Raw genomic sequence first — 24,784 nt, forward strand, 5'->3', positions numbered from 1 at the left:
ACAATTATGGTTTCATCAATAACACTTTTAGATTAGTTTTAAAACTAGGTTGAATAGTGAAGAAAATTAAGTTAAATTTCTGAGGGAAGACTTATACTAGAATACAACAACAAAAATAAGAACAGATGTTAAGGCTGATTCCCCACACTGGCACTTCGAATGCAGAAGGTGGGGGCCCACAAGGATTCTAAAAATTAATACTGATCACTCCAGGCTGGTATTAAACTCCCAAGGTTACAGCATCTCTCTGATTTTGGGTGGGTAGATGCTGCCACCACCCAAGTGCAAATACCCCTTTTGACCCAGGAAGGCGAACTTCAGAATTCCTCCCTTTGGGTTACCCTCAAGCCCTTTCACTCCCTCCCCACCACTCCGGGGAAGAACTGAGAAAGAAAACAAAGGAAATTAGCTGTTGCCACCAGCTATTTAAACAACCTATGCACAAACCTCTTAGGACACACAAACCCAATCCTGTTCTTAAAAAAGGCAAATTTTATTTAAAAAAAAAAAAAAAAAAAAAGAAAGAAAGAAAATACATCTGGAACTTAGGCTATTGCTAGATTTAAAAAGAGCAAATATAATAATTAAGCATCAAGCTTCTTGAGGTCCAGCTTAATGGTTATAAGCTAAACAAAAGCATTTGGGGGTTAGCAGAGTGGAGTCCACAAGCCTTATAGAAATAAGAGATAAACCTAATTGTGTCTTTCTAGACATTTCCTGATCTACTTGCATGTCTGGGGTTTTAAATTGAGTAGTTCTTAGGTATGATCTGGTGATTTTCATACCTAGTTCACAGCTTTTTACAGCATAGCTTCAGCCCTGTTTTTGCTCTGTCCCCTCTCTCCGGAGAACAACCAACAGACAGACAAAGGGAAAGATTTTTCCCAATTTTAAAAAGTTCTAGCCCTCCCATTGGCTCTTTTGGTCAGGTGCCCACTCCTTTCCTTTTACCTATGGGCTTTTTTAACCCTCTACAGGTAAAGCAAGTAGAGAAGAGCTACTAACAGGGATTTTGTAGCTAACTGGCTGAGTGTCCATAAAGGCGACGGGCTGAGTGTCCATAAAGGCGAGCTCCCCGCCCCCCCTTCATTTATCACAACAGACTAATAGGGTTTTTTTATACACCATTCATCGTAAATGAAGAAAATTAGGAAAGTCTGTTGGAAAAGATACATAGAAAGTTGAATCCTTAAGAAAGTTACTTTTCCATGTAGGCAACTAGTTGTAGTTGCCATAGTGGATTTGTCTAACTGTTCAGTAGGAAAGACAGTATAATTGTATTACAGCTGTGCCTCATTCTCTATATTGGATGCTAATTCACCGAGGGAAATCTAAAGTGACAGTGATTACTGAATTTACAAGCCCTTAATGATCTAGGACCAGGTACCTGTTATCTCAGAAATGGCCTTTCTCTCTCTTTACCTCTTCAAACCTATGTTTGACAAGAATGTTTTAGCTGCCTGTCCCAAGGTAGAGTTTGCTAGACCCTGAGGCATGCAATTCGCATTGCTTTCTGGAAGTAGCTCCTGTTATAAATCATCTAAGTCTCAGGCCTGGTCTACGCTGGGGGGGAGGGTGGGATCGATCTAAGGGCACGTCTTCAATACCCGCCGAATTGGCGGGTAGCAATCGATCTATTGGGGATCGACTTATCGCGTCTAGTGAAGACGTGATAAAATTGATTCCCGATGGTTTTTCCGTCGACTCCGGAAATCCACCGCGACAAGAGGCGGAAGCGGAGTCGACAGCGGCGCGGCAGCAGTCGAATCGCCACCGTCCTCACAGCCAGGTAAGTCGACCTAAAGTACGCCACTTCAGCTACACTATTCATGTAGCTGAAGTTGCGTATCTTCGGTTGACTCCCCCCCCAACCCCCTCCCCCTCCCTCCGTAGTGTAGACCTAGCCTTAGATATGCAACTTCGGCTATGAGAATAGCTCAGCTGAAATTGACGTATCTTAGATCGACTTAGAATTACTTACTTCACATCCTCGCGGCGCAGGATCGATGGCCGCGGTTCCCCCGTCGACTTTGCTTCCGCCTCTCACTGAGCTGGAGTTCAGCAGTGGACAGGAGAGCGATCAGGGATCAATTTATCGCATCTACACTACACGTGATAAATCGATTCCTGATAGATCGATCACTACCCACCGATCCGGCGGGAAGTGTAGATGTACCCTCAGTTTGGTCTAATTTTAAAGCAGGCTGTAGAAAATATGTATGTTCAAGTTTTCTTAAAAATGAAGTTTTGGGGACGTCTGGTATTTAGCTCATCAGACTGGTCTTCTGATCTATTTTCTTCAGGATTGTTAGGACCAAATTATGACTTGCAGTGTGGGTGCACTACAGGGATGGGGAAGGGCTGAACGAGTTGAGATGAGAGCCGTGTATGTTCCTTTATTTTATTGTGCTTGCCAAGTAGCTGCTGTAAATGCCCTGAAGGTACAGACAAAAAGAGACAGCATAATTGAACAAGCTGGAGCAGGTAAGTTTTAATGTTAACTCCCCCCGTACACTGCAGGAAGTAGAAAAACAAAAAGATGAATTAGGAAAGACTTGATAAAATAAATTGATGGTGCATTTATAATCTGTCCTATGTAAAGGGTGATATGTAGCCCTAAAAGCTCTTTCAAGCAGGAGTAACAACTGAAGCTGGGCAAAATTTTTCAGTGAAAAATACAGAATCATGAACAAAGCATCAGGACATTATACACCACAATGTTTCACGAATTTGTGTTGATTTTGCTGAATTGTTTGTTTTGAAACAAAACAAATGTGTGGGGTTTTTTTTAAACTACTTTGTTTAAAACATTCCTTTTATTTTTAAAAATTCAAAAATACTTAAGTGGTTGAAATTAGGGAAAAAACTAAATGTTTTGTTTGACCCCCAATTTTTTTAATTTTGAAAATGTTTGTTTTTGGTGTGATGCAAAATGGCTTTTTTTTTTTTTTAACTTTCCAAAATTGTCAGTGAATGGAAAAATCAGCTGTGGGGTTTTTTTATTTATTTATTTTTTTTAACCCGGCTGTAGTGACAACACAGCCAGCAAAACATCAAATTAGAAAGAGGATAAAGATAATATTTAGCATCTTCAGATTGTTGCTTTTTTCACACTAACCCTTAATGGGTGCCAGCATAATCACAAACTCATCCACGATGTTCTTTAAACAAAATTAATAAATGCCATATAAGAAGTCCAGAGAGGAGATAGAGTTTGGGGATCCCAGGCATCGCCCTTTATATAGGTAAGGTTGTAAATGCACAACCTAGTACAGGGTGGCCAAATTTACTGGCCTTCTGAGCCACATGACAATCTTCAGAAGTTCGAGAGCCAGGGCACACCTGCCTGGTGCCGGGGCTTGGGGCTTCAGCAGAAGCGGGGCTGAAGCCCCAAGCCCCAGCAGGTGCACCCCGCAGGGCTGAAGCTCCAAGACCCCCCTTCCCGCTGGGCAGAAGCCCCTACCCCACCAGCCTGCTGCAAGGCAGAGGTTCCGAGCTCTCTCCACCCCCCAGCTTGGTAGGTGGAGACGGGGGAGTGGGGAGTATGTGAGGGGGGGTCTGCAGGCTGCACTTTAAAGGTAAAAGAGCCATGTTTGGCCACCCTGACCTAGTAAATCTCCCCTTGACTCCTTGCCTTCCCATCACTGTGCAAGGAAACTTCAGTTATTGTGTCACTGGGTGGATGCTATTATATAATGTCCTGATGCTTTGTTCATGATTTCTGTTTGACAGTGAAAACTTGTCTTCTCAGTTAAACAGTGGAGGTAAAGAAGGGAGAACTGAAATAAATGTGAGGCTGGAAGAAGCTGAGTGTTCTACATCAGTTGTGATTGGTATTTTTTGGGCGGGGGAGGGAAGTGGAGGTGGGGAAGATTGTATTAATTACAAACAGGTCAGGACAAAGTGCTTTTTGTATCAGATGTCCAGAGCCAAAATCCTCCCATCACACGTGTGTAATTCCCATTGCACTTCAACTCTATTGCATTGCCTGAGTGAGGGCTGAATTTGGCCCCTTGTGTCCTATAATTTGGCCCCTCATGTCCTATAAGTATTACCCGCATTTTCTTTCTTAGCCCAAATATGACATCTATTACCTTGTGCTTAAATGTCACAGCTAAGCACCAAAACAACAACAACAAAGGTATGTAGAATGTGTATATTATATATGTGTATTTTGTTTATAAAGGCTAATTTTAGATGTAATCATTTTAGTTTACAAAAGTTAAGCACACCCTTCATATACAGAATACATAAAATTCTTACAAAAGGACTTCTGAGCTGCTTCCAGGGACTTCTTACTTCCTAGTCCCAAAATACTTTGCTGATCTCAGCAATGCTCCCTTGACCCCCACCATATTTGAGCTAGGAATATCTGTTTCCTGTAGTGATGATGCTTTCAGCTCACCAGCTGTACTTCTTTCCCTTTCTCACGTTTCCTTTGCTTCTCTTTAATTTCCCATTCTTTCTTTAAATTTTATTCAATTATTTTTCTCTACTAATTTTCTCATTGATATCTTCTTTCTGATTATTTTTTTTCCCACCACAGGTTTCTCTTTACATGTGAAACACCTTTTTAATGCTGGGCCACAAAACTTTGTGGAGGCATAAATTTGGCAGCTTCATGTTATTTTAGGGTTACCATACGTCCGTTTTTTCCCGGACATGTCCGGCTTTTCGGCAATCAAACCCCCGTCCGGGGGGAATTGCCAAAAAGCCGAACATGTCCGGGAAAATGCCGGCCAGGCACTTCCCCTCCTACGGCTGCTCTGCTCATTCCCTGACTCTTTGGCTCTGTTTAAGAGCCGAGCTGCCTGAGCGCTATGGGCTTCGGGCAGCCCCCATGCCTCCGGACCCCAGCCGCCGGCCGGGCACTTCCCCTCCCGGGCTCCGGCGGCGCAGGGTCTGGAGGCATGGGGGCTGCCCGAAGCCAGTAGCGCTCAGGCAGCTCGGCTCTTAAACAGAGCCGAAGAGTCAGGGGAGGAGCAGAGCCTCCGGCCGCGGCGGCTCTGCTCCTCTCCTGACTCTTCGGCTCTGTTTAAGAGCCGAGCGCTACGGGCTTCGGGCAGCCCCTATGCCTCCGGACCCTGCGCCGCCGGAGCCCGGCCCAGGGTCCGGAGGCGCAGGGTCCGGAGGCATAGGGGCTGCACGAAGCCCAAGCGCTACTGGCTTCACGGTTTGCCGGGCAACCTCCAGACCCTGCGCCCCCGGCTGGGCGCTTCCCCTCCCGGGCTCCAGCTGCGCTGGGGAAGCGCTGGCCAGGGGCGCAGGGTCTGGGGGCTGCCCGGCAAACCGTGAAGCCGGTAGCACTCAGGCAGCCCTTTTCGCGTGGCTGGGAGTGGGAGGGAGGAGGGGGCGGAGTTAGGGCGGGGTTGGGGTGGGGCTGGGGTGGGAAATGGGCTGGGCCAGGGCCCCATGGAGGGTCCTCTTTTTTTATTTGTCAAATACGGTAACCCTATGTTATTTCTTCTTGCACAGTTTCATCCCAGACTATACAATTCCCAATACTTTAACCCACAGGGAACTTGGAGATACTTGCTAGTCAACAGAAATCCCTGGGCTTTGTGGAATAGAAACAATGAGTATTGTCAATAACAATTCTGTTTTCTGGATGCCTGTCTTTCAGAGCCTGGTAGGCCTGATTCCTGCTTTTTCTCTTCAGTTCACTGGAAAAAATGTGAAAAGAAAAACCCTATGGACTTTGTCCTGTCAGCCACTGCTGTTCCACTGCCTGTCTGATTAACTGTCAAACCTTAATGTTATGACTCTGAATTGTATGTTTGCAGGCAAATTTTGAGGGCAATGAATAGATTGTGTCTGTTGTTAATACTACCACTCTTCTAATTTGGCCTATATTTTCACTCCTCTACTCATGAGTCCTCGTGCTTCATTTTTCAGGTCTTCCTACTTGCCCAATGTGTTTTTTATTCAAAGGCTTGTAAATTCTGAGTGGGTGCCTGTGGGATTGTCTCATGCCTCACTGTGATACTCTGTTTGCATTTCTGAGTTAAGACATGGCTCAGTGCCTCACAGGGCCAGACCCTTAATCCGTTCCAAGTCTTTTGGCGGTGGCAGGTTGGGGTAAATCTTTTTCAGTCAGAAGGGAAATTTGCTTTGTCTGCCTGGGCTACTTTCTTCATTAGGCTGATGCTCTCACTCCCGAGTTGTAAGAATTTGATTTTCTCCCTACATTCCTCAGGATGGCACCAATTATTACCTTTCTTCTCTTCTAGTTTTTGGACATCTGTTCCTTAATTCTTCCTGGACACTTACATTTCCGGTTGTATACTTGGGTAATTTACTGTATGAACATAGAGACTCAATTGTGTTGTGAGATAATATGAAGTAGGTGGTGTAGTCTGGTATAGTTTCACTAAATTCTGTGGAGCAATACCTATTTACACAACCTGAAGATTTTGCACATAGTAGTAAAGCTGCCCCTTCTTTCTCAAACATGCACTGAGTAGTTGAGAAGAGCATTAGTAACCTCCCAATACTTCAATGAATTTTTGAAGAATTTGAGCTTGCGGTGTGATGAGCCTAAAAGAAATCTTTTCAACATGCTGGTCTTTGCTGTGGTCTTAAAAAAACAACATATAAAATTATACAAAGACAAAACCAGGAAAAAAATCTGAGTTGCTTAAAGGCTGTTTTTTGTTTGACCTGCTTACATTTGTTCTACAAAATTCACCATTGTAGTTGCCAGATTAAAATATACACTGTCTAATTCTTTTTAATATTATAGCCCACTACAGCATCCAAACTATGCTCGATTGTAGAACAAAGAACTATTATGTACTATTCAGCCCCTAGTTGTAGTTGTCAACTGGTCTTTTGGTAATGAATGAACCTAAATTGCTTTCTGTAATTAAATCTGTAGTCAAGTTGGGGAAACTGGCAGAAATATCTACTCCTTTTAACAATCTTTTGATACAGGTATATTCATGTTTAAATTTTTAGAAAGGTTATCCAAACAATTTTGATAAAAATACCTTTGATTTAAGAACAGAAATATATCTGTAATCACAGAACCTTTTAAGAACGATATTCGGAAGATTAGAGGATAAATCTATGAAAAAAGAGTGCAGTAGTTTTAAAGTAGGCTTAAACTTTGTGTGGAAGTGAGTGGGTCTGATTCTGTACTGTTATATCCATTTTACATTGGTGTAACTTCACTGAAATTAATGGAGTTGCACTGGGATAAAACGGGGCAAATGAAGTGGTGTATCAATCCAATTGTCTTTTGCATGCGTTGTTTAGCCCTGTGTGCCACTATAAGTTATAGGTGTGCTCCATTTTACTGATGTGTCATCCATCGTTTAAAACATTAACCATTGGGTAAAATGAAGAAGCAGGACAACTTTACAGCAGGTTTCTATTTTGCCTAATAGGTGTGTGGATTAAATACTTAAATACCACCTGTTATGGAAGCTACATAACTTTATTTTGGGAAATAGCAGGTGGTTTCACAAAATGTTTCTTCTTGGAGAGAATAAATGTCAACTTTATTGAATTCTTTATTAAACAGTCTGTGTGGGCTTGGTTTTGTAGCTACTGCAAAAGATAAAATGAATAAATAAGAGTTGTGGCTTTTTATTAGGGTGAAATGCTGCTCATCTCAGTCCCATAATTAGTCCTCAGGACTTAAGTTTGTATAATACAGCAAAATGTATACAATGTACAGATAACTTGCTGACAGAAGTACTCTACATGTTAGTTTACTCACTTTCAATATTATGTGTCAATGCTGTACGTACAGAGAAACTTTATTAATACTATTGAAATGGAAATTTATCTGTAATGGCTAAAATGTTGCATGCTAAATATGATGGGATTATGTAGTAATTTCTGGCCATGTGAATAAATGTAGCATTCTGAAGCAGGGTATATTTTTGTTACATAGAAAGAAGGAAATCCGTGGTTGTGATTTTTTCCTAAAACAGGTGTCATTAAGTTGTGTTGACTGCCTCCAAGGTCAATGTATACGCCATCCTGATTGGTTCAGTAGAAATCAATACGTTTTCTTTGAATTTATGGTGCAGAAAATCTAATACTATACACATCCTGGAAGGGAATCTGTAGAGCATAGAGCACGGGACTATGAGTTGGCACGCATAAGGTTCTGTTCCAGCTACTGTCAGGGTTTTGTTGTGCTACTACCTTGTTCTGGACCTTTGGCAAGTTCCAATCTTGTCCCTTATTTTGCTTCTCTAACAATGGGAATAATACTCAGAAGAGTGTGTGAAACATTATGAATGCTGTAAGGCTCTTTGAGAGCTTTGGGGCTTTTCTACGCTTGAAACGCTCCAGCGGCACAACTCCAGCACCGTAGTGCTTCGTTGGATACTCACTAGAGTGATGGGAGGGTTCTCCCATTGACGTATGTAATCTGCCTCCCTGAGAGGTGGTAGCTAGATCATCAGAACAATTCTTATTCCAGTGGTTAGGTTGGCTTAACTATGTCGTATGTGTTTCTTAAGGATGCAATGTTGACTTTTAAAAACAAAATTGTTAATGGGTGGAGGATAAAGAATCCCCCCGCCCAAGTCTTAAGATTCTGATGAGCCTTCCGAGAAACACACATGCATAATAGCAATGATTTTGCACTAACATAGCAGCTTTCATTCAGGACCAGATGTACACTTAACAGTTAAGTCTGTCTGTCACTGCATCTCTTATTGTAGAAACATTAGAAAATGCCACCCTTATAAACCTAAACATTGAGACCATTGCAAGAGATGTGAAAGGAAAGTGGCTAAAACTGTCCCAATGAAAAATATCTTTGGTAGAAAGTTTCTAACAATGGAAAGGAGATGGACTTTGAATAAGTAAAACTAGTGAGCTACCAAACTGTGCTTGGTTTCTTTGTACCTAATGGAAGTTATGATAGGGATAGCTACTGTGTTGTGGATGAAATAATCACTTTTTCACATGGCAAAAACAGCAATTTGGACTACAATTTAGCCTGGGATCTCTTCTGAAAAGAGTAACAATTTACAACAAATTAAAATGTTTCTAGTACATCCAACCAAGGCTTAGTTGAGCTATGTCTCACTGCAGATAACAGTCTCATTTCATGTAAGATTATAAGATAATGCTTTAGCCACTCAACCACTTAAAGCAGCACTTTATAATAAAACAGCTGGTTTTATTGTATTCAAAATATACTGTCTTTAAAATGTGTAAGCAGTGATACAATTATGACTTGTTCATTCTTCAAAAGCAATATTTTTCTGTTGAAAACAAATCCATTTTATTGTTTATAAGAACACACTTTTTCTAAGTTGTGCTATGGGTGGGTGAGATTCACGTTGAACCACAGATAGAAAAAACACATGGATGAGACCATCTATTGTGGTTTCATCTGATATTTTGGTCTGCCATTTAAAAAAAAAAAAAAGACTGAGACCTTATTTTCTGTTGAAGAAGGTTCTTTGGTTTTCATTTCTGATTACAAGAATCCGATGAAGAAATGACAAGACAATTATAGGGTTTAACTCTTCACAAGTGTCAGTAGACAAGAATGTGTTACAGCTGGAAATTTTCCCTGTAGGCACAGGTACCTTAGAGGCGTGTCTGTAAGCCGTATTTCCAGTGCATTTTAAAGGGAACACAAACTGACGCTTCTCTTAAAAATAAACTATTTTCATTATTAAACAGAAAATTAAATTTAAATTATTGAACACTGTTATAATGGCAGATATCAGTGTTGTAGCTAAGGAGGAAACAAACACCTCTTGATCTACACTTAAAAATTAGATAGACCTAGTTGTGTCACTGTGGAAACTTGTGCACCTTGAACACCATAGTTGGGCCAGCCTGACCTCTGGTGTAGACTCCTACCTAGCTACTGCCACGTGAGGAGGTGGAAGAACCTCTTTGTTGATGTAGGAAGCATCTACCACAGGGGTTCTTAACTTTTCTCTTTCTGAGCTCTCCTCCCCCCACCCTACCAACGTGCTATAAAAACTCTAGGGCCCAGAGGGGTGCGGGGGACTCTGAACTCCAGCCAGGGGCAGCCTCAGGCATAGGGGTAGTTTGACTTCTATTTTGGGGGTGGGGCAGGGTCTGGCGGGCTCAGGCCAGCTCTTTATGGTGGGGCTCAGGGAGAAAGCACCGCCTTCACCCCCAACTCACCTCAGCAGGCCACCAGCCTGTCTGGGTTGTGGAGGGGGGAGGGTGCAACCAAAAATCATAACTCAAAGCAGGAGGCTCAGCTCAGAAAGTTTGAAAACCACTCAGGGTGCAGGCAGGGGATAGCTAGGGGCTGTGTACAGTGGGGGATGTCGCTCAAGATGTAGGGAGGGGATAGCTAGGAGCTGTGTGCTGGGAGGTCCTCTTCCTCCCCCCAGCCACGCACAGTTGCTGCTCCCGGAGGGCTCTGCTGGCCCTGGAGCAGGGTCCTTCCACCTCAGTGGCACTTACCAGCTGCGTCAAATGGACCTGGTTGCTGAGGAGCAGCCACAGCGCCAGGTATCAGCAGGAGACAGGCGAGTGCCGCAGCTGCCTGCTCCATAGCGCCATCCAGAGCAGCAGTTGCCCTGCACTGCCTGGCTCCAGCTTTCAGCCTCTGACCTGGCCAGGGCCTGGGAAAACTGGGGGAGAGATGGAGGAGGGGCGGGTGGAGCTGCCCCTGGGACTGCCCCACTCTGGCTCTGCAGTTTGGGGGGGGTAACACCCCTGTGGTGTCTCCCCCCCAATCTCTGCCCATGGGCTCAAGGCTCCAGCCCCGCAGGGAACACCAGGGCTCTTCTGAAATGGCTCGTGGCCCCCTGGGGGGCTGCGGATCCCCAGTTGAGAACCACTGGTCTAACCTGCAGGGCAGCAGCAGGATAGCTGCAGTTCTGTCCCTGTGCTGCTGTAGTGTAGACACGGGCTTAGTTGTTCCTAACTTTCTAAAAATAATTAATTTGGAGTTGAAATTTCTCATTCTTGGTTTCAGCTCCAAAATTTTATTTTAGTGGGAAGTCTTGATAAAATCCCGTCACTACTTTTTAGTTATCCACGTGTTTTAAAAAATAGTGTTCCACTTCAAAAACACTATTCAGATTCTCTTTTCATTCAGCTAACTTAAAACTGATTAGGTTTTAAAGGCTGTAACTTTGGGTCCTGTTTTTGAAGCACTGAGTGCTCTGAGCAGCCTATTAGGACTTCAGTGGAAGATGATAGTACTCTGAATCTTGCAGCTGGCACTCCACTTCTCACATGATCAAGTCCTGATTGTGTACATACAGATGTCAGTGTGTATAGGTCACTGTGAACACGCGAAACCCAAAAACATTAGATTGAAATAGTATGTGCCATGTTAATTTTCTGTACATAATAAGGACAAATGATTTCAGAGAGCGACAAGTGGCTTATTTGTCTACTCCCTTGCACCTTTGTGTAGTCACTTACACCTGTACCAAGTGGATGTATAGAGCTACCATTCTGATTAGGTGGCATTGTACATCCATTCGATATTCATTTTACACAAGTACACAATGTGCAAGCAGGTTGAGAATTAAACTCAACGATTTGGATCCAGATTCTGGACTTCTCGCTCAGGCAAAATTGCCATTGACTGCAATGGAAGTTTTACGTGAGTAAGAAGGCCCATTCTTTCACTTATGTAAGAGTGTATGTGAATTTGAAAATGGAGACTCTTGTACCCTTGTCAGTCCTTCCTTCTCATTTTGTGCTTTTTTTGGAGGGCTGTCTGTGTCCAGAATTCGACATGTTCCTCAGAGGATGTGAAATTTGAAATAGGCTTATAGGTCCCCTTCTGATGACAGCTGAAACGTTAAGACTCTTAAAATGACGTTGATGAGGGGGAAATGCACAACCTATTTTCAGGACCTGAACTCACTATTCCCTCTGAAAACAGAAGGCAAACACTTTTTATCTAATTGGCTACAAACTATATGGTTTATACTCAAGGGAATTTAGAGGTCTAGGCTGTGGACAAGGGGTGCTAATCCCAGCTCAGGAGAGGGGGTGCAAAAGTGCCTTTAAGCTCCTGGCACCAGTCAAATCCCCAGGTATAAGTGAGAGCAGAAGATAAGGCCTGTTTATGGAGAATTCTGACAAGTCATCGGATCTGATTATATGCTCTCCCTCACCTACTTAGACAAGTCTGAGTAGTGCAACTTATAAATTCAAACACTAAATAAAAGGGCCGAATGTTTTACACTCATCTGTAGCTAAATGAGGAGACTCTGTTCCTTGCTGTGCACCTGAATCATTCCTCCCTCCTCCACCAGACAGGGCCCCCCATGCACACAGCTGCCCCGTACCACACAAAAGTCAGTGTTTGCCATTTCCATGGTACCAGCTCTCCTTTTTCCTGGGAGGCAATGGAGGTTTCATCTTAGAGGTGGGAAATCATCCACCTCCCAGCTCTGCAGAGATGAGGCAGAAATTGCTATACAGCCCAAGTTTGTGTTACCTGTCCACCGAGCCTCCCCACGCTGAGGGGTCTTGAGTGCAGCTGTGATCAAGGGAAGATCTGGAAACTTGACTCATTGGAGCTGAGCTGCCAGAGAGCAGGAAGAGGATGTGCCAGGGTTCCCAGAGTGGCACAGAGGCAAAGGGTTGCTGCAGTTATGGGCCTTGTTTCCTGTGGATCTGTCAGGACTTGGAGCAGAGCCACATCTTATTTCAAACCAAGCCCCTTCGTAGAGCGATTTGGGGGAAGTTCTATAAGAAGAGCTTGAAGGAGTTTTTTCCTCCCATCAAAGTCCTTCCCAAGGTTATTTCTAAGGCCAGGATGATGTGGGTCTATTTTGAAAAAAGACGGGCGAGATCAGTATGTACTGCCCACTTCTTCAGAAAATGCTCAGCTCAGAGTGATTGACCCAAATAATTGTTGCCCCTTTTCAACCTGAGGGCCCCTTTTTGACCCTAATCAAAGTTTGGGGCACTGGGGATGTTCCAGTTGGGAGGAGAAATTGGTGATAGGTATTCCTTTGATGTGGTGTTGTTTATTTACAAAGTCCCATGTCTCCGAATGCAGAGGGAGTCAAATAGCAGGTAACAATTCCTTTTGCTTTCAGCACCAAGAGCACTCTTTTCAGCCTGCAGTGCTGGCCAAAAAATTTCTGTCCAAGTTTCTTCCAGAGTCAGCCACTGCAGTGCTTTCAGCTGCTCCTTCAGCCTGTCTCTTTTCTAGCTTTCCTATATATTCTCTTCTATTCCCCACTCCAACCTCCAGCCACAACACCCAGTCCAACCCTCAGCCCACCTAGTGCTAGTTTCTGGGCAGGCTCTACCAGGCTGTGCTTTAGGTGTCACTGCCATATTGTCTGGAGTGTCTCATGACTGGGAGTGCCAACCTCAGGGCAGACACCCCAAACTGGTGGTATGTTCTGTAATTAGATTTCACCAACCTAGTACCTAATGTGAACTCCTGGATCGCTATAACAGTCTTCCTATGAAGTCACAGACTGTCCCCTTGGGCATTCCAGTCTATTCTGCCACCCAGGCTAGCTGGACTTAGTGATAGTTGGTTGCCATACATCAAAGATCACGAAATATTCAGGTTGCTCCCAGTCCCAAGAGACCAGTCATTTACCCCAGATCAATTTGTATCTCAAATCTCTCACCAAAGACAACACTTGTAGCTAAACCCATAGTTAACTAAGGATTTATTAACTAGGGAAAAAATGAGAGCGTTATTTACAGGCTAAAGCAGGCAACATATATGCACAAATAAATTAGTCGGTGGTTCAAAAAGGTGACAGATGTAATAATCTGTCAGCACTGAATGTCTAACCCAGATTGACCTGGGGGATCGCTGCTTTTGTTTCCTAGCTCCAGCCCTGTGAGAGTCCAAACAGTAGAGAGACAGAGGGAGTTTTCTTGTGTCCATGTTTTATCCCCTTCTGCCAGCACTTAAGCTAATTGGATGGGCTTTCTTGCACGTAGCACCTTCATGCGTGTAGGAGGGGCCATTAACCCAGTCTTTGTATCATGATGTTCCACAATGGCCCACTTTGTTTGGATAGTCCTTGATAGGTGGGGGGGCTACTCTTCCTGCCGGGGTTCACAAGTTCAGAGCAGGCATTTTTACAGCTACAAAGCAAAACTTACATATTACGATACAACATGGGATACAACATTACAAGTAATACATGTGTAATCTTTGGGTGGGCTACAGTTTACTGCCCGCATGAAATCTGAGCCCAGCTACAGGGAATCTATTAAACATATCCAAAATTACCGCACCCAATTCCAGAAACTTTTGGATGTGGAGTGCTAATTGTGCATCTGCCTAGCAACAGTGACCCAGACACAACTCATTCCTACTCCCCACCCTTAGATCTCTTAAAGAGATCCCCCGATTAGGCCCATGGGTCACACCTGCCACAACTTCCAAACATTTTATAGAATCTAAACACATCCTTACAAGTCTAACACCTCCCTTGAACGACGACAACATACAAGTGATCTGGTCTGGTTTCCAGCTATGAATTTGTCAGTGCCCAGCTGATGCCATCAGTGTCACAGTCACCCCTTAACAGCCTCTTACAACTGTCTTAAATGGGGGTTCACACATCCATTTGAACAAGGTTTGCCAAATAACAAGGGCAAATCACTTCCTCTTGTGAAGCTCCTGCTCGCTATAGGTCTCTATCCTGCAGGTCTCATTCAGGCAAAACTCTCATTGACTTCAGTCAAACTTTTGTCTGAGTAAGGCCTGCAGGATCATGGCCATTATAAGTAGCTCATACATGTGCTGATTAAAGGGGTTCACAGATCACAAGCAAGTGCTGTTCACACTGAATCATACCAATTTTGTCATTTTTCTGCATAAAAACATATTTGTGTAAATATAGCTAAAAAGAAGCAGGAGTTGAAAAGTTTTAAAACTATTAGCACTCTGTGGGGACAGCAAGTATGGTCGCATTCTGGATAAGAATGCAATTAATGTTGCTGTCAGCTGATTTCTGGATGTCGACTGTAGGGTGGCCAACTTTGTATTTGCAGAAAACTGAACATCCTTGCCCCACCCCTTCTACAAGGTCAAACCCACATTCACTTGCCCCATCCCTCCATCGCTTGCTCTCTCCCACCCTTTCTCACTCATTCATTTTCACCAGGCTGGGGTGTGACGGGGTGAGGGGTGCGGACTCTGGGGTGGGGCTAGGATTTGGGTGCAGGAGGGGGCTCAGGGCAGGGGCTTGGAGTGAAAGAGGGGTTTCAGGGAGCAGGCTCTGGGTGGCGCTTACCTCAGGAGGCTCCCTGGAAGAAGCGACATCTTCCTCCAGCTCCTAAGTAGAGGCGCCACCACGTAGCTCTGCGCACTGCCTGCACCTACAGGCACTGCCCCCTCAGCTTCCATTGGCCACGGTTTGTGGCTAATGGGAGCTTCTGAGCTGGCACTGGGGCCAGAGGTAGCGCGCAGAGCCCCCGTCCCTCCGCCTAAGAGCCAGGGGGAGATGCCGGTAGCTTCTCAAGAGTTGCGCAGATCTGGGTTGGGAGCCTGCCTGCTCCGTCAACTGGACTTTTAACAGCCTGGTCAGTACTGCTGACCGGAGCCGCCAGGGTCATAGAATCATAGAATATCAGGGTTGGAAGGGACCTCAGGAGGTCATCTAGTCCAACCCCCTGCTCAAAGCAGGACCAATCCCCAGACAGATTTTTACCCCAGTTCCCTAAATGGCCCCCTCAAGGATTGAACTCACAACCCTGGGTTTAGCAGGCTAATGCTCAAACCACTGAGCTATCCCTCCCGAAAACCAGACTGCTGGCAACCCTAGTCGACTGGCTCTGAAACAAGTTGTGTTCAGACCTCATTGGCAGAAGGGATAACTGCCATGAAATGGATGGGGCCTTACGGGCTTTGGGTTGAATGTTTGAAGTTATAATATAGAAGTAGGACATCTCCTTGTCAGAAAAAGGCTCTTTTAGAGATACAAGCGGTATGTTCTGAAAATATTTTTTAATATCTAAAAGGAATTTTATCCGGATTATTTTTGATGCTTTGAGAGTCTTCCTGGTTGGTATCACTGTCCAGTCTAAGTCATTTGCTTTTGTCTGGTTTTTCCTCTTGTTTTAGCCTGAAGTGTCAAACAAAATCAGTTTGAGAGAGAGCGTCCAGCTGAATTCCAAAGGTAAGAGGATGAATCATATAAGAATTAGGGTTTTTTTTCTATTGTACTTCTTGTGTTCCTGAAATGTGCCCAGGAATAGGAGAAGGAAATACTCCATCTTGTGTTCTGCTGCAAAGTTACAGCTTGTTTATGAATATGCAAGTAAATAAGATTATTTTTCCTCTAATAAGCCTACAGCCTGGGAGCTTCAAAGATAGAATCCCACCTAGTTCCTCAATTTTAGTGTAATTGTCTAAAATGAACAGTATCTCAAAAAATGTGACAAGACAAAAGTAGGAATAGCTTCCTAACTTTTTTGGTACTTTCCCATTCTTAAATAAATATCCTCTACGCTGCCTGGAGAAATATATCAAACTTGACCTGGAAGGGACCACCTTCTTAGAATAGATAAGGTAGTTTAGTCTTCTCTGTCCATCAAGTCCTTAGCCTCTTTTCTGAGGCTGCCGTGAGGAGTGCTAATTGTGACCTGGACATCTGCCCACTAAGAATTGGACTGAGACTACCCATTAGTTTCACATAGTACTCCAGGTAACCATTAGATAGCAATAATTTTTGTTTGTTAGATTAATATTGTGAATATTCTGGCTGCTGTAATTTGTTAGGTTCTTCACTATAGGAAATAGCATGGCAGTTTCTTGGAAATAAACACAATACAAATTTCTGTGTCTAAATCCAAAAGGGTGGAAATAAAATGTTGTCAAAAGGTAGTATGAGCCTGGATGCATTTACACACACACACACACACACACACAGAATGTTTTAGAATAACTTAGTCTGTGCATAGTTTTCAAGGGAGGTGTATATCTTGGGGTTTTTTACCTATGCTTTTCTTGACATCGAGTACCCTTTTTCTTGTACAAAACTGATTAGTGGTAACATCTGATTGGCTATGTATGGTTGCTGGACTAGAAATGAAATAGAACTTGAAAGGTGACTTGCAAATTAAATAAACATCTGCGTTTCCAAGACCCAAATTAAAGTTTTACCATTTTTGCATTTTCCAGTTCTGAAAACTGTTGCCAAAAATGTATTGTTTCTGAATCTCTGACATACCTGCAGCAGAAGCCCACAACACTATGAGCCTTGACTTTTAGAGGGAAATCAGGGGCAGTACAGAGACCTAAAAGAAAAATACTAAAGACAGCATGAGAGCATTAGGAAAACAATAAACGGAGAAATAAGAGAAGCTAATGAAAGAGATTAGCAAGAGCTTTAGTAGAAACATGTCACTACTAGAGACAGAAGGGAGGGACAAAAACCCACTGTATTTACTTTTGGGCACTTCACATCTCAGGCTTCTACAAATGTGTTTGAAATTGTTCAAACTACTTTAAAACACATGGAATTTTGGAATAGCCAGTGTATCATAATACTTTATCAAAGTTCAGCAAAAATTCCTATTTAAGGGCTAGCTTGTGGTTTCAGACACAGCTTTGAGGAAGGGATGGATCAACTCAGGAGGAGCGCTGGAAAACATTGTTATTCAGTGACACACATCTGAGCTGCAGTTACTCCCCTGCTTCCCCCTTGCTCCCAGGGTAGGAATTTACTGCTGGCCTATTTCAACAATAAATCACTCGCTGCCCTGCCAACCTCTCCACACTAGCTTAGCTACTCTGGCTAGAGAGTAGGAGGGTGGAAGCATTTCCTCATCTGTTTGCTCTGAGGGAACAGGCAGGTGAGTAGCCTGAATTGCTCCTGTGTGTCTAGACTTAGGATCCGGGCAGTCTGCATAAAAGGTTTGTAGATGTGTAGTCCAGGTCACTAACCTGCAATTAGTAATGAGACTGAGTCACAAAATTCCAATTTCACTCCAGGGATTGGATAACCCCCTTTCCACAGTAAAACCTGCCGGAAGGGACAAAGAGGAAGGAAAGCTCAACGCAATTCTCATCTTATCTTTGAATTTCTTGACCTTTTTGTGTGTCAATGCTTTACTATATTGTTATAATAATATTTTGTATTGCATTGTTTTCAAAAAGTATTTGATGAGTGTGTGTTCATGTCATTGCACTCTCACGCCTCCCTTTCCAGGTATTTTCTGATCTCTGTGGAATGAATGAGCAGAATTTCTGATGGTCAACGTTGAGATCTTCAGATGTGCTTTGGCTATTGTGGGAAACTGGTTAGATTTTGCATTCTATGGGCCAGATTTTAATACCAATGAGTAAATCTGGAGTGCCTCTGGTTTAAGGCAACAGGGTTGCTCCTGATTTACATCAGTGTAACGAAAATCAGAATTTGGCCCTAAAATTCAAGGTGAGTAAATAGTGAAGGAAATCAAGGGCTCTCCTGCCCTTTTCCTATTCTGGAAGCAATGAAACAACTCACTACTGCATGGTGAGAAAAAAAAACTGACATCAATCATTCATTTCACAAATCCAAGTAAACCTCAGGATTTTCTTGTTTAATTCCCATCTGTGGGAGAGCATGAAAATACTTGTAATTTTCATCTGAATGCCACTATGGTTCCAGATTTGTTTGTTTAGTCAGAGAACTGCTCTAGTAGATAAGTGTCAAGTCTGAAACAAGGTCCTTTTCAGCTTTTAAGAAATAATGCCAGTTAAAGAACTGACTGAGTTTGGCATTTTAGGGCAGATTGTTGAAATAATTAAACAATCATTGTAGGAGATCTGTATTGATTAGTTCTAATAGCTTGGATAGTTAACTGAAGATTTATTAAATAAGAGTTTTTAGATATAGCTCTCACTTTTCTCTATAACGGGGAATGGTCCTGATGCCATTCACTAAAAGATGCTGGTTTAGTGATTCTTTGGGATTTTAATGATTCATTTTAGGACATAAAGGGTCTGATTGTCTTCTGATCGTGGTGTAAATCAGGAGTTACACCAGGGAAGTCAATGGTATTACTCGTGTAAAAGCAATGTCAGAGGAGAATCAGAGCTAAAGAATACAGTTCCCATTTGAATGTGACAGTTTTAATTGGGTTTAATTTAACAGTGGCTTAAGTGTACCTTCCCTCGTATGCAATCGGTATTGAGAGGGATTATTGATGCATCTAAATTGTAGGCCATTCCTGCCAGTCTGTAGCCACATCACTGCAAGCTGTGATCTCATTAGATTTTGAGCACTTAACATTTACTATCTGTATAGTGCTTTGCATGTTATGTTATTTAAACATGATCAGGGCAATTTAGTAATTGGACAGGATCATGAAAATCTTGAAGGAAAATGGTGTTGGTGACTTAGTAGGTAGCGCTTTTTCTTCTGATTCAGAATTGAACCAGTGTCCCCAGCATGATCCTATGGGCTTTGTGAAAAAGGAGGTGCTGTATCTTGGTAAACCTGTAACCCTGAATATGTATGATTATTAAAGATCCCATGGAACTTTTTCACAAGACCATATATGTTAGTCCTGGTGTGCTGGCAAAAATTCACTTCAAATTCTCCATGCAGTTTCAAATGGCTATTGTCTTTCAATTTCCTGCCTAAAACTTGAATAGTGTTGCTGTGTGCTGTAAGTGCATATGAACTGCTGTGCTTTGCTCTGGTGGTGTGCAGCTTATATAATCAATCTGTATTTTCTTCTTTGCAAAAAACTTTTAGAATCAAACAAATAATTAAACTCTGGCTTTTGCTTTTAGCCATAGAGTTTCATTGTCTCCCTGACTTTGCATGGCTAGTGGTTATGCAGAGTAGATGAGGGTTTGGCCTAAAAAGATGCCATGGTTAAGCATCTACAGGATTTGGGGCAGGATTTCCTGCAGCTTCTTGCTAGGCAGATGGAGGAACTGTCGTTTCCATGCTCTCATCCCCAGTACAGTGGATAGCTCAAGACCATGCTGCCCTTGGATACCAGGCTGCCGGATATGTGCCGTGACTCCACCAAGGGGATTCCCAGACGGAAAGAATGAATTAATGCTGCTTTGAGTAATGTTCCTTTACCTCTCTTTTTTCAGTGGCTTCACTTTGCAATGGGTGGGGGAACATTCCCTTTAATGGACAGTGCCCCAACTGTTTCTCTCAATCCCTGACTCCTCCTCCTTTCAGATCATGCAGATATTCTGAGAGGTGATTTAAGGCAGCCTTGCAGAGGGTAGAACATTACAATTATTTTCCCCTTATAACTTCTGTAGGTGTGACTCCTCCCCCTACCACAGAGTGGAGTAAAACATAGAGGCCACAATTGGTATAGTCAATATATAAAGGTTTTAGGATCAAATTTGGAAGAAGGGTTGTGTATAAATCCATGCCTATGATAATTACCGTAATATCCTAATTAGGGTTGAAAAAATCTCTTAAGGTTGTATATGCTGTGATGTGTTATTGCAAGAGATACTTATTTACAATACATTGAATGCTATCCAAAAATCAAATTATTTAGTTAGACATGGGCTGAAATTTAGACACCATATCAGCCAGCCAGGGTGGAAAACATTTTTCAGCCCACCCCACTCCCAGTGACTGGGGGGACAGGGGAGCCAACCAACCAGAGCAGAAGAGGGAGGTTAAAAAAAACCTGATTGGTGCAGCAGTACGGCACTCCTGGAAACTAGTGTCCAGGGCAACCACCCTGCTTGCCTGTCCATAGAACCAGCTCTGAGTATCAGTCAAGTAGACATGATCAGGTTACTCTTTCAGAAGAACTGAGCAGTTGGTTTAAATTCTTGATTAAAAGAGTGACTAAATTGAATAATTATTTGTGCCACGTAAGTTTTGATTTTCTTAAAATAATTAAAGTTGAAGGTTTATCGAAGGATGAAGTCCTTAAATACATACGCTGCAAGCTACTGGTCTCAAATACTGTAGCTGTTTTGTTCAAGATGATGTGACATTCCACAGTTGGCTGTGGATATTAACACACACAGTGGCCATGCAGAGATTGCCATGGTGAATAAATAATCAACCCATTACATAAAGGCCATTTTTGCAGCAGGGGAGTGTTTGTCGAGGTATCTGTATGCTCACATCTCAACTTTTTTTTCTAGCAAGAGCTAGCGAATTGACAGAACTGAATAAGTTTGTGCTTTCTGGGAAAGGGAAGCTTTGAAATATGCATATAGTCACAGTATTGTGTATAACCATTGTGGGTAAATGTAACCAAGAACAAAAATTAAAATAATCTTGGGACCAAATTAGGGATGTAAATACCGTTTGAAAAGTTAACCGTTTAAACTATTAAACATTTTTGTTTAAACTGTTCTACGGGGCCGGCATGGGCTAGAGCTGGGGCCGCTGCGGCTGGCTGGCAGGCGCTGCTTTGGAAGCTGCAGGAGCTCCACATTGCTTGGACCAGACCCTGCTGCACAATTGCCAAAGGCCCCCGTGGTGACCAGGAATGGAGGGCTGCAAGTCAAGGAGGAGATTTCAAAAGCTGACCCTTGTTGTGATTTTTGGAGGGGGCTGAGGACACAGTAGGAGGCAACCCAGGGAGCAGGCTTGGTGGCGTCCACCCCCCAAGGCTGCATAATCGACTAGCCAATCACAGAGCCCTGGGTTGGAACCCTGTGGAGCAGGGAGGGTCCAGGTTCCCTTACCCTTGGCCGCGGACTCTCTCCACCGGCCTCAGATACCGAATCCCCCTCCCTCACACTCCCAAAACAAAATATTTTGAAATTGACGTTCTTGTCAGTTTCACTATTGCCCTGGAATGTCAGTTTTACTCAGCAGCTGTCTGGGCTCCCAGGGATGTGCAGCTCCTGGGCAGACCCATCATGCAGACTGCCCCAGTGCTAGGGATCCCAGAGCTTCCAAACTCTTAGGCTCACTTCCTCCCCTGCCCAGAAAGTCCCTATAGTGAGGTTGCCCCAGAGCAGCAGATGCTGGGGGGATCTAGTCGCAGGATTTCTGGGCTCCCAACTGTACAGCAGGGAACCTGGAAGCTCTGAGAGCCTAAGCTTGAGCCAGGGTTCTCAGGATGTCTGGGCTCCCTGCTGCAGTTCCAGGAACCAAGACACAGGAACCAAGACAACTCGAAGCAGGGACCCTGAAAGCCCTGGCATGGTAGGGCTGTCTTGGCGCCCCAGCTGGAGCCTGGGCTCTCAGAGTTCTAGGCTCCCTGCTCTTCAACAGGGAGCCTGGCAATGCTGCTATGGAGTGGGGGGCCTAGCAACCCCAGTAGGCCAGGCTCCAGCCTGGAACATGGCTGCCCAGTCAGTTTCCAGCAGAGATCTGCCTGTGTTTTGTTGAATCTGTAATATATTTGCAGAAACATTTTACTTCATTGAACTGGTATTTTTCTCATCAAACTACTCTCCTATCCTGAGCAAGATCATCCATAAATTGGTAGTGAGCCATTTCCAGCAGTGCTTGACCTTCACTGGTATCTCAGACCTTTCCCTGTGAGACTTTGCACCAGAACACAGCATGGAAAGAGTCCTGGCTAACAGATGGAAGATCTCCTTCTGGCTAGGGACAGAGATAAATGTTGATGCAACTTGATTTATTGTCTGTCCTTAGAACTGTTGATCATAAGGTGCTGCTGATCTATCTGAGCGATCTGGAAGATACGGACAGGCCTGATATAAAATGGCAATGCGCAGTCCTATTTGACCAATCCTAAAGGGTCACGATGGGCAGCTGCTCCTCCTGTCTGGGGCTTCATATGTGAGAGCCTTTAGAGTCCTCAATCTTCTCTGTTCCTATTCAACCTCTATTGAAATTGCTAGGAGTGTTAGTGCAGAATGCAGAGGTATAGCCTACAATGACAGACATAGACTGATGGCACAAACCTCTAAGTGTCCCTTAAATCCTGGTCAGAAAGTGGTCTTTCCCAGGTATCCCAGGAAGAAATAGTAGCCTGGCTGAAAGACAACTGGCTCAACTGTAATCCAGGAAAGACTGTGATACTGTTGATAGGAAGGTGGAAGAAGCATTTTGCAGAGCTGGCTAATACTGCAGACTCACTCTCAAATGACAGCATGTGCCCACCACTGATCAAAGCTGTGTACAGCCTCAGAATCCTGCTAATCTCATTGCCCCTGGACACCAAAATACTAGTTGTCACCCCCAGTGTCTTTCTTCTTCAGCTAGCAAGGAAACACTCCTTTTCTCTCAGGTTAAGAATTGCACCCGATCCCTTCATTTACCTTCTGGATGAACTGTCACAATTTACTCCAAAACCAGAAATGAAGGCTATGAAGAGGCACTTTATCCAATTTATGGCAGTCTGCCTCCTAAGGGGGACAGACTGATGGAAGAGTATAACTGGTGCTCTGCATTGGTTCTCCATTCATTGCAAGTTCATTTTAAGGAACTGGTCCTGGTCTTTACATCTTATACTAGCCTAGAAGCCCTCTTCTCCCTTCATTCTGTGCCAGAGAAACTGTTCAGTTGGCTCATGGCAGCTAGCAAAACCTCTGGATTAGGCTAGAGGGAAGCAAGAATGGAGCTTTCTCAACCCAAGCTATCAAAATCCCCTGCCAACTAAAGTAGGGTGAGCCCAATCTTGCTATGCTCACAGCATGCTGCAAAACTCTCATCTTGCTGAAGATGTTCCCCAAATAACATTGTGAAGGAGACCCAGGCAGCGCTCTCCTGGAAAACAGCAATCAGCAGCTAGAACAAGAGAGTGAGTAGTATTAGGATCCTACTTTGGAGAGAGCTTGTTGTGATTCTTTGTAAACTGTCCTTCAGGCCTAGCTGCTATAGGGAGAAGATACATTTTTTTGTTCCCAGCTGCACAACTGAGAATTGTCCAGAGCATTCTGGGACCATGGGGATGAGGGCAGCTACAGCAGTGTGGGGGCTAGGAAAGGAAACATTGCCAGTGATCTGATCCCAGAGGAATTGGACACATTTTATAGTTTCACTAGAACTAGCCTGAACACTGGGACAGTGGCTGGAAACTGGGCTGTCAGTGTAAAACTGGTGTAAGGGATATGGTGTATCAGATCCAAAGTTTCAAACTTCAAAAATAAAAGGGGGGATGTTTTGTTTGGATAGTGAACATGACCTGTCTTAAAGCAGAGATGCTTAGAACCCCTTTGAACTCCACTTATTATTAGGGTCAGTAACATTGTAGGAGTTATGAGGCGCATATCTGATTTGGCCAGCTAGAAAATATTCAAGAAGAAAGCATAATTGCCCCTATTGGGCTGAAACTACTATGTGAAATTTACATTTGCCCCTCCTTTGAAAATATTCAACCTGTAAAGAATGAGATGCATGAGCCTTAGGACCCACTCTGGTCTACACTATGCACCTAATGTAGTGTTGTGCATGGTCTTGAGTGAATGCCTGCTGACCTTATCCAGGAGTGTGTAAAGAGTGACTTAACTGTGCTTCATTGCTTATGATTACATGCTGAATACTGAATAATTGGTTTAACAGAGACTGTCCGCAGTAATAGAAGCATCAACAAATTCTTTTCAATGGTTTCTAGAATCTCTGTGCATCCCTAAGCATGTGTATTTCTCAACATTTAAAATAAAAGTCCTTTTTAAAAAATCCATTTGAGTGAATATTTTGGAAGATCCAGTTTCTCAAAATCTGCATCTACTGGTGATATTCCAGTTCAATTCAAGCTGGTAATTAGAAAGCAGAACTAACAGAGTAAACCATGATGAATTCAACCTTTTTTGCATCTGTTCAGCATGTCTGAATAGTTTCAGTGAAAGATCAGAATAGGATAGGAGATCAAAGAATACAGATCAAGTCCTTTATCAGACAGCCAAGTGGTCTCTAATGCTTTCCAGTGTGGGAACAATCTAGTGGGTCTCTTGAGGCAGTAC

At 43.4% G+C, this 24,784-nt stretch overlaps 1 protein-coding gene across 3 annotated transcripts in view; it reads left to right on the top strand.

Annotated features, from left to right (window-relative positions):
- PLEKHG4B (pleckstrin homology and RhoGEF domain containing G4B) overlaps positions 1 to 24,784 on the top strand; it is a 198,798-nt gene that overhangs the window by 25,015 nt on the left and 148,999 nt on the right. Inside the window, exon 2 of one of the 3 annotated variants that reach the window (XM_054019013.1) lies at positions 16,037 to 16,091. The exons of the other annotated variants lie outside the window; for them this stretch is intronic. The gene's annotated coding sequence lies outside the window, so the exon portion shown is untranslated. The remainder of the gene's footprint in view (positions 1 to 16,036; positions 16,092 to 24,784) is intronic. 3 annotated transcript variants of the gene reach the window in all.

The sequence above is a fragment of the Malaclemys terrapin genome, chromosome 2 (assembly GCF_027887155.1).
Source record: "Malaclemys terrapin pileata isolate rMalTer1 chromosome 2, rMalTer1.hap1, whole genome shotgun sequence".
Lineage (NCBI taxonomy): Eukaryota > Metazoa > Chordata > Testudines > Emydidae > Malaclemys > Malaclemys terrapin.